The following is an 18,415-nucleotide window of genomic DNA, read 5'->3' as shown; positions in this document are numbered from 1 at the left end:
CACTGAATTTGTTGGATGCCATTTTGGATCAATAAAAACAAACAAAATGTCTCAGAGGCACGATGGTGTTTCTTTCCTCTAATTGTCTCAGTTTGAGTGAGAAACATTTTTGCTCAGCAGAAGCCTTGATAATTTTAGATAAATGTGGCTTGTAGCTGAAAACGTGTGTTTGTCTTATCCACCAGTAACACTTTGTTCCTGAGACATAAACTCTTAACTCAGGGGTTGTAGTAATCTATTTATACAGCTACCAACATAGCAGCACTAAACGTGGTTGCAGTTCATTACTGATTATAATTATGACACTGATCAATCTTTTTGCAAAGTAACTAGAAAAATGTGTTCTTTGGAGGAAAAATTGTCATTGGCAGTCCAGGTAAGGTAAAGTAGTCAATCCTGAAAAATCTGGTAAGGGAGAGTGTGAAACATGCTCTCAAGTCAAAAGTAAATCTTTGTGGCATAAGGAATAATGCATTTACTTCCTGCCATCAGAAACCTTTCCTCTTGTTTTAACTGTCATATGAAATATTAACACCTTCTGCTGAGCAGAAATGTTGGAAGCCCTCTGTCTGTGTCTGCTTGAAGATACATTATTGATATAAAATGTGCAGCATGTGTTCTATGTGTAATTTTTTTGTTTGATTTGTTTTGTAAAATAATAGAAAAGTTTGTACAGAAGATTTTATATGTAATTAACTTTAGTCTATGTCCCATGCACTAACACGCCACACAAAATTTGATACAATTTAATGAGTAAAAGATTAGGAACGCTCTTGACTACAAATGTAATGTGATTCCCCATAGAACTCTTCAAAGTGAGAAATGCATGTTATGTTGATGCAGGATTATTTTACGTCTAACCTTTGGCTGCATTAGGACCAAAGATTTTGTATTTTTTTAAAAACAAGCATGAAATTTTGAAAAGTAGGTAAGATACCAAAACCACTCCCCACTGATGTCCACAGGATACAGAAAACAGGACTTGATTCAAGCCCACAGATTTTACTTTAAAATATTTATTCTGCATTTTCACAAGTTCCATGTTGTGTGAAGTCAAAAAACAGTTTAAGCACTTTAAGAAGTTCTAAGACTTATCTTTGAAAATATATTGATATCCAAACCAGAAGTAATTTGTTGAAAGTTAAAAAAAAAACTAAAAATTGAATCGTGTTGAAGTACAGGGTTACTACAAACATCTGTAGGATGAATGAAGCTATACAAAACCAACACAGGTTTCTCAGTTGATTGAATCATGTTACAAATGCAATTCACAACTTTAGCAATGTATTAAGACAAATACACAAATGTAAAAACTTTCTGAAAGCCATTATTTACTTAACAGGGTCTATAATGTAGATGTGTAATCAGGGGTTTCTTAGAAAGTTGTGGGTTTTAATTGTAACGAATACAGCATGATTGTCTATTAAGTTAATGACTACACAGGAGTTCCTAACTTTGCAGATTGCATGGTTGCCATGAGTATAAAAGCCATAACCCAAAATCATCAGAATGATATTGAAAACCTCATCTACACTTTTTTTTTAAACTTTAATTGGAATATCCAAACTAAATGTCTTTGACCTTTAATAGATAAGAGTAGGGATATTTTTGTAAAAGACAGCTTGTTTGAAATGAAATAGAATACTCCAAGTAATGGATCAGCAGAAACTTTTGAAACTTGAGTAATAATTTTTCATGGATCTTAGTGAGATAATGTTCCATGGTGAGGTCATATCAATGGTCTGAAGGCTTAAGTAGTTATGCATCACTTAATTAAAAAGCCTATAAAGGCAAAATTAAAGGGTCAAAACTGTGAAACCAATCAATTGCCAAATCTTTTTTCTCCTTCTCAGTTATTGGTGATTAGTTTATATGCAATGTCTCTGAATCCAGAACTGATAGAAGATATTGTACTTGGCCAGTGTGATTGCTGATATAAAAGGTTTTACTCTTATTTTCTGAAGCTGGCCATGATTCTGTGTTGAAATAGAATTTTGACTTTGAGAAAAAGCAGTCTTGAGGCAGGTAGTGTCTCCTCTCTAAAAACTGGGCACCAACCCACCCTTCTTCTTCTTGCTTTTCTGTTGTGTGTTTTACATCTGAAACTACTCAGGTACCCTAACCTGATATGAGACATTGAACTAGGCATTGCACTGCATCACATAGCCTCTGAGAGAGTATGAAGTATTCTGATATTTCACTCCATTCTCACTCCACTGATAGACATGTTCAAGAAGCAGTCGAATTTTCCTCTGTAATTATCCCTCTGTGTGCCTGACAACACATTAGTAAAATGTACCTTTGGGCTGTGTTGTGTCATCAACTTTCTGAAGCACATTGAAAGTGTATTGAAACCAACGAGTTCTATTTAATAGACAATTGTACTGCTGCAGGATGTTTGCTGAGTTGCACTATTTTTCTTTCATGAGATAAACAAGAGGAAAGAAAATGGGAAGTAATTAGAAAATACAGTTCTTCCCACACAGTTTCTTCAAACTAAGCAACCTTGTCACTCTGGATGGAGTTCTGTTGGGTAGGCATGGAGGATTGATCAGGAAAACAGGGGTACTATGGATGGCACTGCTCATAGCATGTGAACAGCTTCCAGTTTTTTTGGTTTTAATCAGAAGTGAAGGGCTGGCAGCTGCTTGCCATGGGCTTCAATTCAGCAGAGCACTTTAGCATGTAAACAAATGAGACTTAAGCAGGTCCTCAATGTGCTGATTCAGCAAAACTCTGCCTCTTGACCGCAGATAGAGATCTGTTATTAGAGTGCTCGCACCTCTTGTGCTCTCCAGTCGACTGTGCCTCGGGAAACAAGTGAAAGGTACAGCCTGGTAATGGAAAGGGACAGAAAGGCAGGGCAGAGAAAGATTTAAACCTCTTGTCAAGTTTTCACAAAACCACAATGAAGAGAAAGCTCGTAGAGATGCCAAGCAGCAGCATAAACATTACACCACATTTTCTCCCTCACTTTGTTTGACCTGAATAGTGGTTTGGTTATTTGTGATCTTAAGACTCCATCCCAGCCATATGGACAGAAGTATTTGCCAAAGAGCTTTATATTGGCCTGAACATTCTCTGTGTTAGTGAGTGATGCATGATGAGATTATATTTTCTCATGTGTCATTGAAGACAAGAAAAATCTTCCCACAGCCTTCTGCAACAGGGGTAGAGAATTGGTATTGTGTACATAAAGGAAGAAGATGCAAATAGGACTTTCCTTGAAGACCAACATCAACAGAAAAAAATGTTTATTAAGTGCTCTGAAAAGATCAAAGTATACTTTAAGAATAAATATGTAATTTGAACATCTGACTAGAGAACCATGTGTGGTATGAAACAACCCAAAAGAAACCTTTTATAATTCTCTGTTATAAAAATCTTTTATCATCTTTCATGGTTACTATTGTGCACTGACCTATAGAACTATAATCATCCTTTAAAGTTTTTCTTCTTTTACAAATTCTTTAATTCCACTCTGTCAAAAACTGTGCTATCAAGGAACCTTATTGTTAGGTAGCAATCTTATTGGAAATTTAATTAGAGAACTCTAAATCTTTCAAAATGATTGTTTCTGAACAGTTTTATCAAGCTCCGCTCCACTGAAATGTTTCATACTTAGCATATAAACAGTATATGCTTAACTGTTAACATATAAAACTCTTCTGAAGGCATATTAATTACTTCTGTTTTGTGGAAACAAAGATGGAAGAGGCACTAAGTCATTTCACCTTGTTTAGCTGTGTTAATAAATCAGATTTATAGTTTAAGTTTGTTGTCTAAAGTTGCTCTCATGAGTGGCTATCTTAGATGCTTATAGAGTGAGGTAGATCATCCTTTGCAAAGGCTTGATTATGGGAATAGTTTATAGGAGGCTAGGCATCCCATGCTAAGCATCCTGTCCAAAATAGAGATTAAGGAATGAACTCAGGTATATTGGGTAGAAAATGAGTGTGTGGCCCAGGAAAAGATCTATCAGGCACTAACTCAGTTTTCAGTGGTTTTGTTACCATACAAACTGCTTTTTAGATGTTGTAGTTAAGGGAGTTCTTTTGTAGTCTCAGAGTAGAATAGATTTCAATTGCATTAAAATAGTTTCCAATTGCCTCTGGTGTTAGACTGCAAGAACTGACCCAGAAGTGAATGTGTTACCTTCAGGGAGATCCAAACAGTGAAATGCCCAAGTGTGAGATGGCAGAAAGATAGGAGTATCTTCCTCCAGCACAATAGACTCATAACCAGAGTCTGCCTTGGCAACAGATAACGTAGAAAGCTGCCCAAAGCAATAGGCTTCTGGGATTGAGCAGTGAAATTATCTTAACTCCTTTGCCAAAGCTGAGCCTTGGAAAGCCAGACAAGCCTCTGCTCTTGGTTCATCAGAAGGAGCTGTTGTTTTTGGTGTATCGACAACTTTGACAAGTCAGTAGTAAGCAGTCAGTAAAAAAAAAAAGACCCTTTTATTCACCACAGAAACATAGAAAAGTCTCTCTGAGGAGCAGAGAAAACTCCCAGTTCTGGACAGATTTGCTACCCTTCCTGAAAAGAAAAAAAAATCTACCATATTAATTGCTTATTCAGTATGACTTGGCAGCTCTTTTGGATAGCCTTTTTTCAGTCCATAACTCATGAAGTACATTAGCCGTGAGGACTAGTAGTTGGTTAGATTGTAGCATTAGAACTTCATGAATAGGCACTTAAAGGATGATTTTGATTTGTTCAGTGATTGAAGTTTTATGATCAGGAGGAGAACTTCATTAAACTGATAGAGAATTCACAGGGGGAGTGAGTGTAGTTTGCAAAGAACAAAAAAGACAAAGGCAGGCAACAGGATGATAAACATTTAAAGTGCTTCAAATTTTCTCATTTGTTTCATATGTGTTATAATTATTAGGTAAGCTGTGTTATTTTCACATTGCTGGGTAAAGTCAGTTTCAAAGTTTTTCTGTAGTCATAGATAGGTAAAGGACTGCTGTTGACAAGCAGCATTCATGTTCGCTTTAAAGCTCAGGACTGGATGTTTCTGTGAGAGCAGTGACATATTCTCCATTCAACACATTTTCTTATAATGTCTCAAAGACCTTTTCTGATTTTCCACATGATAGGTGTGCACACCATCCCCTCCACTGAGGATCACACACACAAGTTGCCACAGTGCAAAGTGCAAAGCTCAGTCCCGTCTATGAAGACTGCAGCCAAGAAGCTTATGTCTCAGTGAGTCAATAGTCTGCCTGCCAGCTCCTCCAGCTGGGAGCTTTGTCAAGGCTTCTCACTGATGGGTTAATTTGCCTGTTGAATAAAGAATAATATTCTTCCCACTTCATGACTTTCAGCAGTCAACTGCACGCATGTGCACATTTTTTCTTCCAGTGAGTTGTACAGTATTATGTAAACATGAATATACTGTAATAAATCTTTGTGGACTTTTGGCAGCTAGGCGTGCTCCTTAGTTTTGCCCCACATGCCAGTTTTACCACTTACCTCTGATTATCTAAAGATGTTTTGTATCTTTTGGACTCTGTGCCAAGAGCTCTTAACCTAGCATGAGTGTTTTCTGTGGAGATACATTTGGAAGAAATAATGATTATTTTGGAAGAAATAAACATTTCCTTTAAAAAGTGGTTTTTGGGAGTCCAAATGTTAATGACCTAGATGTCCTTAGTTACAAGTGTGAAAATATGGTTAAGTCAAGTCCAGTCTATAATTTTCATGAGGTAGCTTTTCTTTTTGTGCTTCTTTCGATATTGATCACATGCTAGAATAATGAAAATGCAAGTATGTTCAACTACCTATAATCTTCAAAGAACAAAAAATACCATTTCTATTCTACAGTCCTTTGAGTGTCTCTTGAGATGTTATCACTGTGTAAATATTCCAGGCAGCCTAAAGCACCCTTTGTTAATCATAATTTTATTCCTATTTTTAAATGGACATGAGGGGAACAAAACCAAAACGACAAAGTCTGAAGTCATGCAGATCTGTAAAATGTGCCAAAATAACATTATTGATTACTTTATTAGAACAGAGCAGAAGAATTTTGGTTATTCAAATTCTGTGCCACTGTACTTACCTATTTGAATGTTATTGATTACCTCTGAAAGTCAGAGTCATTAATGTGTTTTAATTGAGGTATTAGCTAACTAATGTCAGATCAATTTTCTCTTTACTGAGAAGTCTTGTAAGCAAAATTATAATGGAACATTTTAGATAGGAAGAAATCACAGAAGGGGAAATATAGAGGAGAAAGTTTTGGTGGAACGGTAGGAAGCTATCATTTCCCATGGAAAGAAGAGAACTTTGAAGATAATTTAATAATAACAATTACAAATGACAACATTAAAAATAATAAAATGCTCATTAAAAACTCAAAAGTGGAAACAGAAGTGAACTAATATTATTTGGAACATATTAGTTGCAATACAGTGGGAAGTGTAGCTAAATACAGACAAAGATACATGTCAGGAGAAGAAAGGACAGAAGTTGTTGAAGATATATTAGAAATGAAGAATGGTAATTTATTTTCATATATTATGGGAAAAAAACTTATGTGTTCAATAAACATTTCTGAACTTTTATTTGCAAAGTAACAGAGCTATGGTATTGGTTTTCAGAGTAAGACTATATACATTCCAACTTTCTAGTACCCCAGAGATATGAGTCACATTTAGCCAGAGATAGATAACTTAAATATCAGTCAGTTTTGATACATTGAATTAAATCTATTTTAGACAATATTTGATTTTTAAATATATTACATAAACCCAAACAGAAGCAGAATAATTTACTTAAACTTAAAAGAGCTTGACAACCTGAGGAACTGTTGGCTGATCTGAGCCAAATCAAGACAAGAAGGTTGGAAATTGGTGGAAGCATTGACTGACAACAAAATCAAAAGGTAAGGCTATGGTAGGTATAAGTCCTTCAACAAAATTTTGTGAAGCATAAGCCTTATTTCCCTTCTTCAGGGTTAGAAAATTGGTTAATAGCAGCAATGTAATAAACTTGATAATATATTAATATATAATAAATTTGATATTGCAACTAAAACGTTAGCACTCCAGAACACTAAAAAACTCATACTAAATAGATAATGAAGAGTTCTGTTGAGAGCTATTGCCAATGTGTAATTATCTTGAAGCACAAGTCCGAGGATTAGGAACAGCCTGACACTGAGCATTTTAAATGTTTACCATCGTCAGTGATAAACATTGTCCAAAATAGCTGTCCAAATATGACTGTAAATGGCATAAGGACTTGTGGAGGAGCAGTGCGAGACATATCACATAGAAAGATCTGTGTTACATGGCAAGCCAGACTCTGTTCAAACAAAAATGAGGTTTTAACCATATAGAAATGGGAAAATCTCCATCTAAGAGTAGCGAGCACATGTAGAAGTGGAGATGGTCCACTTGTAAGGAGTGACTTGAAAATATCTGAGAGTCCAAGGGGGAAACCGGCCCAGGTCCTGATAGACTATGTGCCAGAAGAATTAAATGCAGCTCCTGGATAAATGTGCAAGGGACTAGAAGAGTAGGATGATGGAGATAATGCTCTTTTTGGAGACTGTCACAGTCAGAACATTAGTAAAATCTCTCCATACAATTCCAATATGTACATTTAACAAATCCTTTGGGGGAAAATGATTGGGAAGAAATTGTGATCTGAGTGAGGCAAACTAAAAAACTGACTGAAAATTCACCATGGCAGACATAAGCTACACATTAACATAAACAAATGCTGAATGCAGAGCACCAAATTGTTCCTTGTATTGTTTGATTTATAGAACTTGACAAAAATTCCCTGTTCAGTGAGGTTGTTCTTAGCTTTGCAAATATATTTTCTACAGTGTAAAACAGTGTATATTCCCCAGACTAGAATGGAGAAAGACTAACATTTTCTGTTATTTGTTTTTAACTGCAGCATTATTAAATGGACCTGAGACAACTACAGTACATATATTAGGAATCTAGAATTCATCACTTGTTGAAATCAACACAGATATCCCTACTTCTCACCTGTCTCTAGTTATTAGTGTGGTGCAGAGTTAACTTACACAGCAATGGGTCAGGTCATGGCCCATAAGCAGAGCTTCCAGATGTTATTATAATGTATATAACAACTAGTAAAAATTATGAAATATGATCGCTAGAGTATTTCTTTTTGAAAAATTAACAGCAATTTGTCTGCCTCCAATATTTTGAGTTCCTATTTAAATTCATCTAGGGGGAAAGGGATAGTTATGAAACCAAGTTTGTTCTTATTCTCATACCTAATGAATAGTTTCTACAGTAAATACGTACATAGCATTAAGTAACTCAGTGTAACTGGGCAATTTTTGTTTTAACAAGATTTGTAGGACCAAAAAAAAGCCTACAGAGATATACTTCTCCAATTTTATTTTTATTTTTTTTTGTCTACCACATGGAGAATCTCACTTTTCAACATCCTTTCAATAGAATCAGTGATTTAGGCCTTGTATTCCAGATACCCAGGTCTAAAAAATCATTTGTTATACAAACTGCTTTCTCTAGTGTCTTTTTTTATAGCCTTTCTTTAAGAGCTATGCAAGACTTTGCTTCTAAGTGAAACAAAAACAAACAGACAAACAAAATCTAAAAAGAAAAAAATGAGCAGAGTTTTATATTTCATTACTGCAGAAACTATTTTCTGAATTTACCTTGTCTTAAATTCTGTATTACATCTCTAGGTTAGATGTACTACTTTTTATCTATGTGTTTATCTGGATGCATTTAACCAGATGGCCCAAACAGTGATGGTGTAATGAGCTATATAATTGATTTAGGACACGGACTTAATAACAGGCAAGTGGTTGAAGTAACCTATAATTACTGCAGAATTAGATTTCAGTAATACGTTCCCTATCCTGTTTTCCCCAAGAGAGCAAAGGCTTGAGTAGCTGATTGAGTAACTGTTATCACAGATGTTTTACTTGTATCAAGTGGAATGAGTCTCAAATAATACTTAGGGCATGTCCAGTGACAAATTTGGTGTAAATAATAGACGGAAGTATTGTGTTTTTCAAAGTAATTACCCAAACTGAATAATTCAAAATATGACATTGCTAAATTTAAGATATGGATGACAAACAGCCTCTGTAAGACTGCTTGGATTCACTATTGAATTACCGGATAGTGGTTAGAGTTTTCTTTGAGAAAAATGACTGCAGTTGCCAAAGTGCTCCTTAGTCTATAGTGGGCCTGATTCTATAATCATGTGCACAGGGCTACATGTAGCAGTGAGTGTTCTCAAACTGAAGTGTCTGTCATCTACAATGGTAAAACTTATAGCTTTTTTCTTTTTGTTGCTTTCATTCCTCTCTCTGTTTCAGCACTGTCTATTCTTTCAAAATCTCTGCCCTGCTATACTGCCTGACATTCCAGTTTCATAGCTCTGTGTCCACCCACATAAGATATTGTGTTCAGAAGGCTGCTGAATATCAGAGTATCTACAAAATTAAAAGTAGAAGATTCATTGCATGCTCTTTTACTTCAAAAGAAAAAGAAAATCTAGACTTGTAGCAAAAGATTAAGATGCAAAATATTTTTGTTATCTACTATACCTTTGCTATCTTCCAATAGAGTATGCTAACAAGAAAGCACGGAAGTCCTTCTCTCTGCTTATTCCGCTCCAGATGAGCTGAATTGGTTATGCAGACACATGTGTTTATCTCCTCTGATTTTCCAGGAAATCATATTAAAAGTGCTGGAAGCTAGAAGTGCCCCAGCTAGAAGCTAAAGCATTGAAATGGTGTGATCTGCAAAAGAGCTCAGAGCTTAAGAAAGATTTAATGTTTTCTTTTCAGGCCTGAGTGCAGCATGTTCCTCTCACAGTGATTTGTACTAGAAGTTAATAATTAATGGAGTAATATAAAACTTGAAATATGAAATGCTACAAATGGCATTAGTGTCTGGTATTAGCTCACAAAGTGTGAAAAATACTCAGTTTTGGATATAGATTGTTCTCAAAGTAAAAGACTGCAGTTTAGAGGATCCTTTTGTAACCTTTATCCCAAGTTAGCTAGAAGAGCTCTGGTAAGTAGGTACCTGATGTCAGCATTATTGTCCCACATTCAGTCTGCTGCATATGGCATTATATCGTTCACCCCATCAGACATCTCATTAGAGGTCTGGTCTGACCGTCACCATGGCAACAGGAAGAAAACCCCATTTCTCTGTCAGTGCTGCCCGGCAGCATTAGGTAATGCACATCTTGTCTGGTTCAGTGTGAGCACTGCAGCAGCCAGCACAAAACCCTCACCATCCTTCATGGATTCTACTTTTCCCTCCTCTGCTCCAAGAAGAGCAACAGATATTCCCTGTGACTGAAGGAAAAGCTTCCATTGATGATCCCTTTAAGGAGCACAGACATTGTCACTCATATTTTTGTGGACATGTCAAGGTGATAACCTCAACTTCCTCTCTGTTTTCCTGTTGCTCTGGGCACTTGTTACAGAGCTTGTACTTCTCCATCTCCAGATGGATGAAATCCACCTTAAGAGTCTGCAGTAAGAGGCAGGATCAGATCCCTCCCTGACAAGCTGTCGCTTGGCAATGCTGTGCTGGACCAGAGGGCATCCTCTTGAGCTAAGCTGTCTTCAGTCCTCGGGCAGAATTTTGGTGACTGAGGGCTGTGGTCAAAATCTATTCATTTTGCTGAGAAGGTTTTAACCTCCTCCACAGCTTTCCAGATATTCTCCTCATCTAGACCTTATCATCTGTGTGGCTTTGCAGAAAAAAATATCTTCGTATTTTGAACCTACTAGTCTACTATTTCCAAACTCTCCAAGAATTTACTTCACTGACCCCACTGCACAAGTCTGGTGCCTGACTAATGCAGGAATATTGTTTACGTCTCTTGTAACTTACCAAAAGCATAAGTAGTTTTTTGGGTTTTTTTAAATTATAATTTTTAAACTACATACATTCAACGAAAACATTGCAAGTAGTTGAGAAGTTTTACTAAAAACAACCCTTCTGTTGTTTACAACTGAAGTGAAGCCATTGCTCAAGCAATATTCTGCTGTCTAAACTGTGCACTGTCTTTAATAGGCTAACTGCAAGTCTGTAATTAAAAAATTAGTTCTGAAAATATTCACTTCCTCCTCCAAATGAACAAAACAAAAGTATCAAATTCCAGTTTCTAAAGGCATTTCCACATTAAAAAAAAGGATATGCTTTGTATTGAGACTTTAATTGAAATTCAGTAATACTGATACGCTTTTAATTTTGCCTTTAAATATCTGTTGCTTATTTCACCTTCTCCTCTGCAGATGTGCACATGCATATAAATATAGATTAGTAATATCCATAAACACAGAACATTATTACCCTACACAGCTAGCTATAATATCTGGATATGAAATTTAATGTATAATTAGTATCACCAGCTAGTACTAATTGAGAGCAGGAGGAAAGGATGGTTAGGATCTCCATGCCTATTACCAACACTTTCAGTTGAGGCTGTGATAGAATCTTAATTATAGGGAATCTTAGACCATTTTTAGTGATTTAATAGAGTAAGTTTTAGCTAAATTAGGTTTAAGGTTTACCTGGCTCTTTGTAAGCTGGGGAAATCTATGAAAGCATCGTACAGTATTTTTTACTGACTGATTTGGACAACTTACCTATTGATTTAAAAGGCTGTCTTAGAACTTACTACTTGCACAGTTCTGGCCCTAGGGCATGGAATAGAAATAATTCCATTCATACCAGGCAGGATTTTACCCTCAAGTGAAGGAACAGAGCTCAATACTTCTGAGGTTTAAGTGCTAATAGATATTTTTTCACTCAATCAGGAGCTAATATTTGTCATGTCAAAGAGCCTGAATGTGACTATGCTTTGAATCTTATGTATATTGAAAAAGTTATCAGTGTTGGACTAGCCAGCCATTCGTTCAGCTATTGCTATTCATGAAATAGTGTGATGTTTGTTGTACATTATGAAGTAGTAAACCAGAAGAATCTACAGATTTCTATTATATGGGTAATTACCATAATGGTTCTATAATATGAAAAAAGCTGGTGTTTTAACAGTGCTATGATAAACTGTGTCAGTGAACAACATATCCTGGAGTTATGCATAGTAAAATGATACACCATTTTAATCATATGTCATCATTTTAAGATTGGCATTATTTATTCAGTATATAAATCACAGAAGAGTCGAGGTTGAAAAGTACCTCTGGTGATCTAGTATAACTGCCCTGTTCAGAGCATGGTCAAGTAGAGCAGACAGCTTCAAGTGGGTTCTTAAATTTCCAACAATGAAGACTCGACAGACTTTATGTTTAATCATACATTTAAATGGAATTTCCTGTATTTAAGTTTGTGCATTTTGTCTTGTCCTGGCACTGAACACCATTGAGAAGGACTTGGCTCCATCCTTTTTACATTCCCCTACTCTCAGGTAGTGATACATGTGGATGAGATCACCTTACACCTTCTCCTCAACATCCAGGCTGAACAGTCCCACTTGCTTCAACCTCTATGCATATGAGAGATTCTTTTGTCCTTTAATATTTTTTTTCTGGCTCTTTGATTGATTCGTTCCAGTAGCTTTCATGCTGATTTTCATAGAATCATGAATTCATAGAATGAACTGTAGGGGTTCAAAAGGGACCTGTAAAGATCATCTAGTTTGACTCCCCTGCTCAAGCAGATAAGCCTAGATCAGGTCACACAAGAACGTGTCCAGGCAGGAAAACCTCCAAAGAACAAGACTCCACAGCCTCACTGCACAGACTGTGCCACTACTCCATCACTCTCACAGGAAAGTTTTTCCTTATGTTTAAGAGGAACTTTTTGTGTTCCAGCTTCATCCCATTACCCCTTGTCCTATCACTGGACACTACGGAAAAAAGTGTTGTCCCATCCTTTTGTCATACATCTTTTAAATACTTGTGAGTATTAATGAGGTCTCCCCTCAGTCTCCTCCAACCTGAACAGCCCCAGATCCCACAGCCTTTCCTTATAAGAAAGATGCTCCAGTCCCTTGATCATCTTGGTGGTCCTGCACTGAACTCAATCCAGCAGCTACCTGTCCTTCTTCAACTGAGGGAGCCAGAACTAGACACAGGACTCCAGATGAGGACTCACCAGGGCAGAGTAGAGGGGCAGGAGAACCTCCCTCGACCTGCTGGCCACACTCTTCTTGACACAACCCAGGATACCATTGGCCTTCTTGGCCATGTGGGCACATTGCTGGCTCATGGTTAGTTTGTTACAAACCGGGACTCCCAGGTCTCTCTCTGCAGAGCTACTTTCCAGCAGGCCTGTACTGGTGCATGGGGTTATTCCTTCCCAGATGCAGGACTCTGCACTTATCCTTGTTGAACCTCATGAGGTTCATCTCTGCCCAACTCTCAAGCTGGTTGAGATCTCGCTGAATGGCAGCACAGCCTTCTGGGGAATCAGCCAGTCCTCCCAGTTTGGTGTCATCAATGAATTTGCTGAGAGTACACTCTGTCCCCTTGTCCAGGTCATTGATGAAGGTGTTGAACAAGATTGGCCCCAGAACCGATCCCTGTGGAACTACACTGGCCACAGGCCTCCAACTTAATTCTGTGCCACTGATCACCACCCTCTGGGCTCTGTCATTCAGCCAGCTCTCGATCCACCTCACTGTCCACTCATCCAAGCCACACTGCCTAAGCTTTCTGATGAGGATGTTATGGGAGACAGTGTCAAAAGTCTTGCTGAAGTCAAGGTAGATGACATCTGCTGCTCTCCCCTCATCTAGCCAGTCAGTCATGCCATTATAGAATGGTATCAGGTTGTTCAAGCAGGATTTCCCTTTGTTGAATGCGTGTTGAGTCTCCCTGATAACCATCTTTTCCTTCATGTGTTTTGAGAAGACATCGAAGATGAGTTGTTCTATCACCTTTCCAGGGATGGAGGTGAGACTGACCGGCCTGTAGTTTCCCAGGTCCTCCTTCTTGGTTTTTTTTGAAGGCTAGAGTGACATTGGCCTTCCCCTAGTCCTCGGGTACCTAGCGTGTCCTCCATGATTATTCCAAAATGACAGCAAGTGGCTTGGTAATTTCACCAGCCGGCTCCCTCAGTACTTGTGGGTACATCCCATCAGAACCCATGGATTTATGGGTGTCAAGCTTACCCAATGGGTCTCTAACCTCATAAGCTCATGCCTTTCCTGGGGAACCTGGGGTTGAACACAGAACTCCAAATGGAGTACTAAGGTGATATTAGCATTTTGTGCCTTGTAGATCTCTATTTAACTTCCAGGTGTAACAACACATGTACTGTAGTGCTGGTGATCTCAACACATATGATCCAACCCAGGATCATGTGAAGCTTGACACCAAACTGCAAGCAGCCGAAATTCATGTTCTTGTAATAAAAAATATATAATCCTAGATGACAGATAAAATGGGCGCTGTTTGCATGAATCAAATAAAATTCTCTCTGTGATAGGAAATAGATAGTCTATGAGGTAAAATACAACTTGCACTTTAGGAAACCAAAATGAGAGAATGTATGCGAGTGACATTGCAAACCGAGTCAGCAGGAACTTGTCATTTTCATCCCTTTGCATTTCCCGGATTTAGTAGCCATCTCACATAGATTAGTATCTCCCAGGATGGCATTTAACAACTTGCCTTGCCAGCTTTCTCTACTTCCTTTTTATTTGTTTCAGTGTAAATTCCTTACAGATTGTTTTCTTTGAATTATTCCTCGCCATCTTCTCTGCATAATTTTTGTACTTCATTAGTATAAAACAGCAAATGTCTCACTCTCTCCACTCTCTGCCAACTGAAATAAGAGAAGAATAGTTGTATTTTCTGTTAAGAAAAAAATCCACATTTATGTGTGTTAGAGTACTAGTTTGAATTTGAGAGCTTATATATTGGGGAGGTGACGGGCAGGGAGAAGATGGGAGGCATGTGGGGAGGATTCCTCTAAAACTGTAGAAATTTCAGACCTTGGTTTAACACATTCCAGAAAGCAGTTGTCACTTTGCAGGATAAGTAAAGTGTGTATTTAATTAAATAACCATCTAAGCAATTGTTTGCTTCAGAACATTGCAGGTAAACTGCAGAGCCATTTGCAACAATTTAGACTGATCTTGGCCAAGTAGTAGGACTAAAAAATGTTTCCACTTTTCCTTTGGGATTAGTCTGGCCTACCAATGTTTTCAATAAGAGAAAATCCAACCACTGTCATTTCATGGAGTCTAATATCTGAAGACTGGAAAAAAAAAAAAAAAAAGATAATTTCTACATATTAACTCATTTGAGATAATTTTAAACTTTGGAGGTAAGGAGCAAGATTAAGAGGGGAAAAATCTTTTTTTTTTCCCTCTAAATATTTTCCTTATAAAAGAGAGCCATTAAGGAGGCATAGAGATTACATTAGATTCTGTCACAGACAGTAAAACATGGAACCCTGTATTTGCTCTCTTGTCAAACAATCATAGAATTACAGAATCTTAAGGGTTAGAAGGGACCTCAAAAAATGACATAGTCCAACCACTCTGCCAGAACAGAACCACCTAAAGTAGATCACACAGGAACTCGTCCAGGTGGGTTTTGAATGTCTCCAGAGAAGGAGACTCTACAACCCATCTGGGCAGCCTGTTCCAGTGCTCCATCACCCTCATAGTGAAGAAATTCTTCCTTGTATTTCTTTGGAAACTCTTGTGTTCCAACTTATACCCATTGCCCTTTGTCCTGTCATTGGACATCATTGAGAAGAGCCTGGTTCCATCCTCCTGACACCCACTATTTATATATTTGTAAACAAGGATGAGGTCACCCCTCAATCTCTCTTCTCCAAGCTAAAGAGCCCCAGCTCCCTCAGCCTTTCATCATAATGGAGATGCTCCGCTCCATCATCTTGGTGGTCCTGTGCTGAACACTTTCCAGCAGCCTAGGATGCCACTGGCGTTCTTGGCCATGAGGTTACATTGCTGGCTCATGATCACCCTGCTGTCCACCAGGATCCCCAGGTTCCTTTTACCTACACTACTCTCTAACAGTCCATTCCCCAATCTGTACTGGTATAGGGGATTACTTTTTCCCAGATGTGAGACTCTACACTTGCCCTTGTTGAATTTTATTAGATCAGTTTAAATAATTTGCTTTCTTTAGAATAGAAGTGAAAACAGTATTCATTTTCCTGTCTATGAATATACACCAATTAGGAATCTAAAAACAGATTGTCCTCAAAGGCATGCATTCTGCATAATTGCTTACATTGACAACAGGAGGGAAACCTACAGTATCAGTAGCTGGTCAGAGGTAGGAAAGATCTTAAGGGTTTGGAAATTTTATTGGAATTCGAAGCAAAAGTTCAAAGGAATCTCTGTGAATTTCAATGATGTCTGCAATCTATTTATATAGCATGCGTCCAGGGTGTTTAATTAAAACACTGCTGTAGGAGAGCCACATAAGCAATGAAAAGAATCTGTTGCAAATAGGTATTATTAACACTTGGATACAGTAATGTATTAGCTAATCATAATGAAATTATCAAATCAATGTAAGGAATTCTATACTTATAGATATTTATTGAGTGATCATTGTATTGTAGACAGGTTGCCGAGAAATAAATAATTCATTTTAAGCCTTTTATGAATTTCAGCTACAGTGTCTAGTGGAGGTTTGATACATTATGTGCCACTTGGTGTATATACACAGAAAACAGAAAGGTCTGGATCAGTCAAGAGGGCCCCAGGGTGCTGCACTTTGGGACACTTGACTTCCACCTTTCTCAATGCTTGGCAGAATATGCAACGTCTACATCAGCACTTGTGCTCCTGTGCATGGGAATATTAGTATTAAAGGAATGTGCCGGTACACAAACTAGATAGCATTGCAAAGCTAATGATTTAAAACATTATGTATGTCATAAATCTCAGTCACTGTTAACATCCACATCCTTTTCTGACCTGATGGGAAGTATATCCTCTGCTTTAGAGCCATAATGCTAGGACTCTCCTGTGGTCCTGGACTCCTCTGTGACGTTTTGAAGAAATATTTCAAATTCAAGACTGAGAATAGAAAACTGAGCTGCTGTTTTCCTGCAGTTTCTCAACGATTCATTAGTAGGGAAGCAGCGAGCTTTCTTATCCACAGCAAAGTCCTACTGTCTTGTATAAATACAAGCTGAAATGCTAACTGGGCCCTCTATCATAGTGGGACCTCCTGAATCTGCATCAGATCAAGCTGTACTTCATTTGCCTTGTGCAGCCTAGATCAGGCCATTTAAACAGGTTATGATCTTGTTAGCAATAACCATAGCATGAACATACTTTTCAGACAAATAGTTAATGCAGCAGAATAAATAAGCAGAGTGCTGCTAATAATAAATGCTAATCTGTGTGTTACAGATGCAGAATAAGTTGTATACATTAACAACATTAATCTTTATAACAAAAGATGTCAATTTAACAATGCAAAGTCAAACAGAAGACCTGCCTTACAGACAATTCCTGGCTTTTACAGCATGTATTTGCTTGCAGGGTGCAAAAAACAGTGATCCATAATTTTCATTTAAATGAAAAAATATTTAATTTTTGTTTTGGTGCATTGATCTTGTTTTAGTGCCTGCTTGTACTTTTTTTTAAAATAAAATAACTTATAATTATTAATGCAAGTTGCTAGTTGCCTTTCTGTCTCAAGAAAGGTAGACAACAAATGTCAGTGCTTTTCAGCTCTTGATAACATTTACATTTTCTCCAGGTTAAGCACTGTCATCAGTTATAGGTATCTTATCCAAGTCTATTACATGGAGCACAGCCTCCACCTCCTCCAATAATCACCCTATCTCCACAAAGTGTTTTGCAAATCTGAATGCTGATCTTTACCAGCACCTCATACAACTTGACTTCAGCCTCAGAGATGCCCAGTTGGTTCTTGGACAGGCACAGAACCAGCCATTTGTGCCTCATGCATGGAGAGCTACCAGGTAGGCTTTGCCAGCTGTCCTTCAGGAGCAGAGCAAGGCACAGACAGGCTGGAAGGGTTGAGGGAAGAATCTGCAACAGTCCCAGTGGACCTCTGCATGAGTGCTAAATGGTCAAAACATCTATTTTCTGCTAGGTAACCCCAGCTGTGACTATATGTCAAGTCTCCTTGAGGATTTTTTTGTAGGTACCACTTGAAGAAAACACTGCTTTTCCAGTGCAATAATTCATATACAGTTGTCATTAGGAGACAGAAATCCCATTCAGTTTATAAACAGATACTTAAAATAACCCTCTTGCAATGCACTTGCACAGTCCTGGCAGAAAGGCCCACCAGAGGAGCCCCAGGATATACTGGTGTGCCCTCAGCATCTCCTTGAGGCCAAGGGCAGGGAGGAGACAGGTAGCAGGTAGGCAGGGTTGAATTTTTTGCTGTCTGTGCTAGGGAAAAGACCACTATTACTTCTTAAGG

General features: G+C 37.8%; 1 long non-coding RNA gene across 2 annotated transcripts in view; it reads left to right on the top strand.

The window, feature by feature from the left end:
- Positions 1-18,415, top strand: part of LOC133625358 (uncharacterized) — a 148,820-nt gene that overhangs the window by 69,741 nt on the left and 60,664 nt on the right. The window lies entirely within an intron of this gene.

Source organism: Colius striatus, chromosome 4, assembly GCF_028858725.1.
Source record: "Colius striatus isolate bColStr4 chromosome 4, bColStr4.1.hap1, whole genome shotgun sequence".
Lineage (NCBI taxonomy): Eukaryota > Metazoa > Chordata > Aves > Coliiformes > Coliidae > Colius > Colius striatus.
The sequence above is the reverse complement of the archived record's forward strand: the minus strand, read 5'-3'. Positions and strand labels throughout refer to the sequence as shown.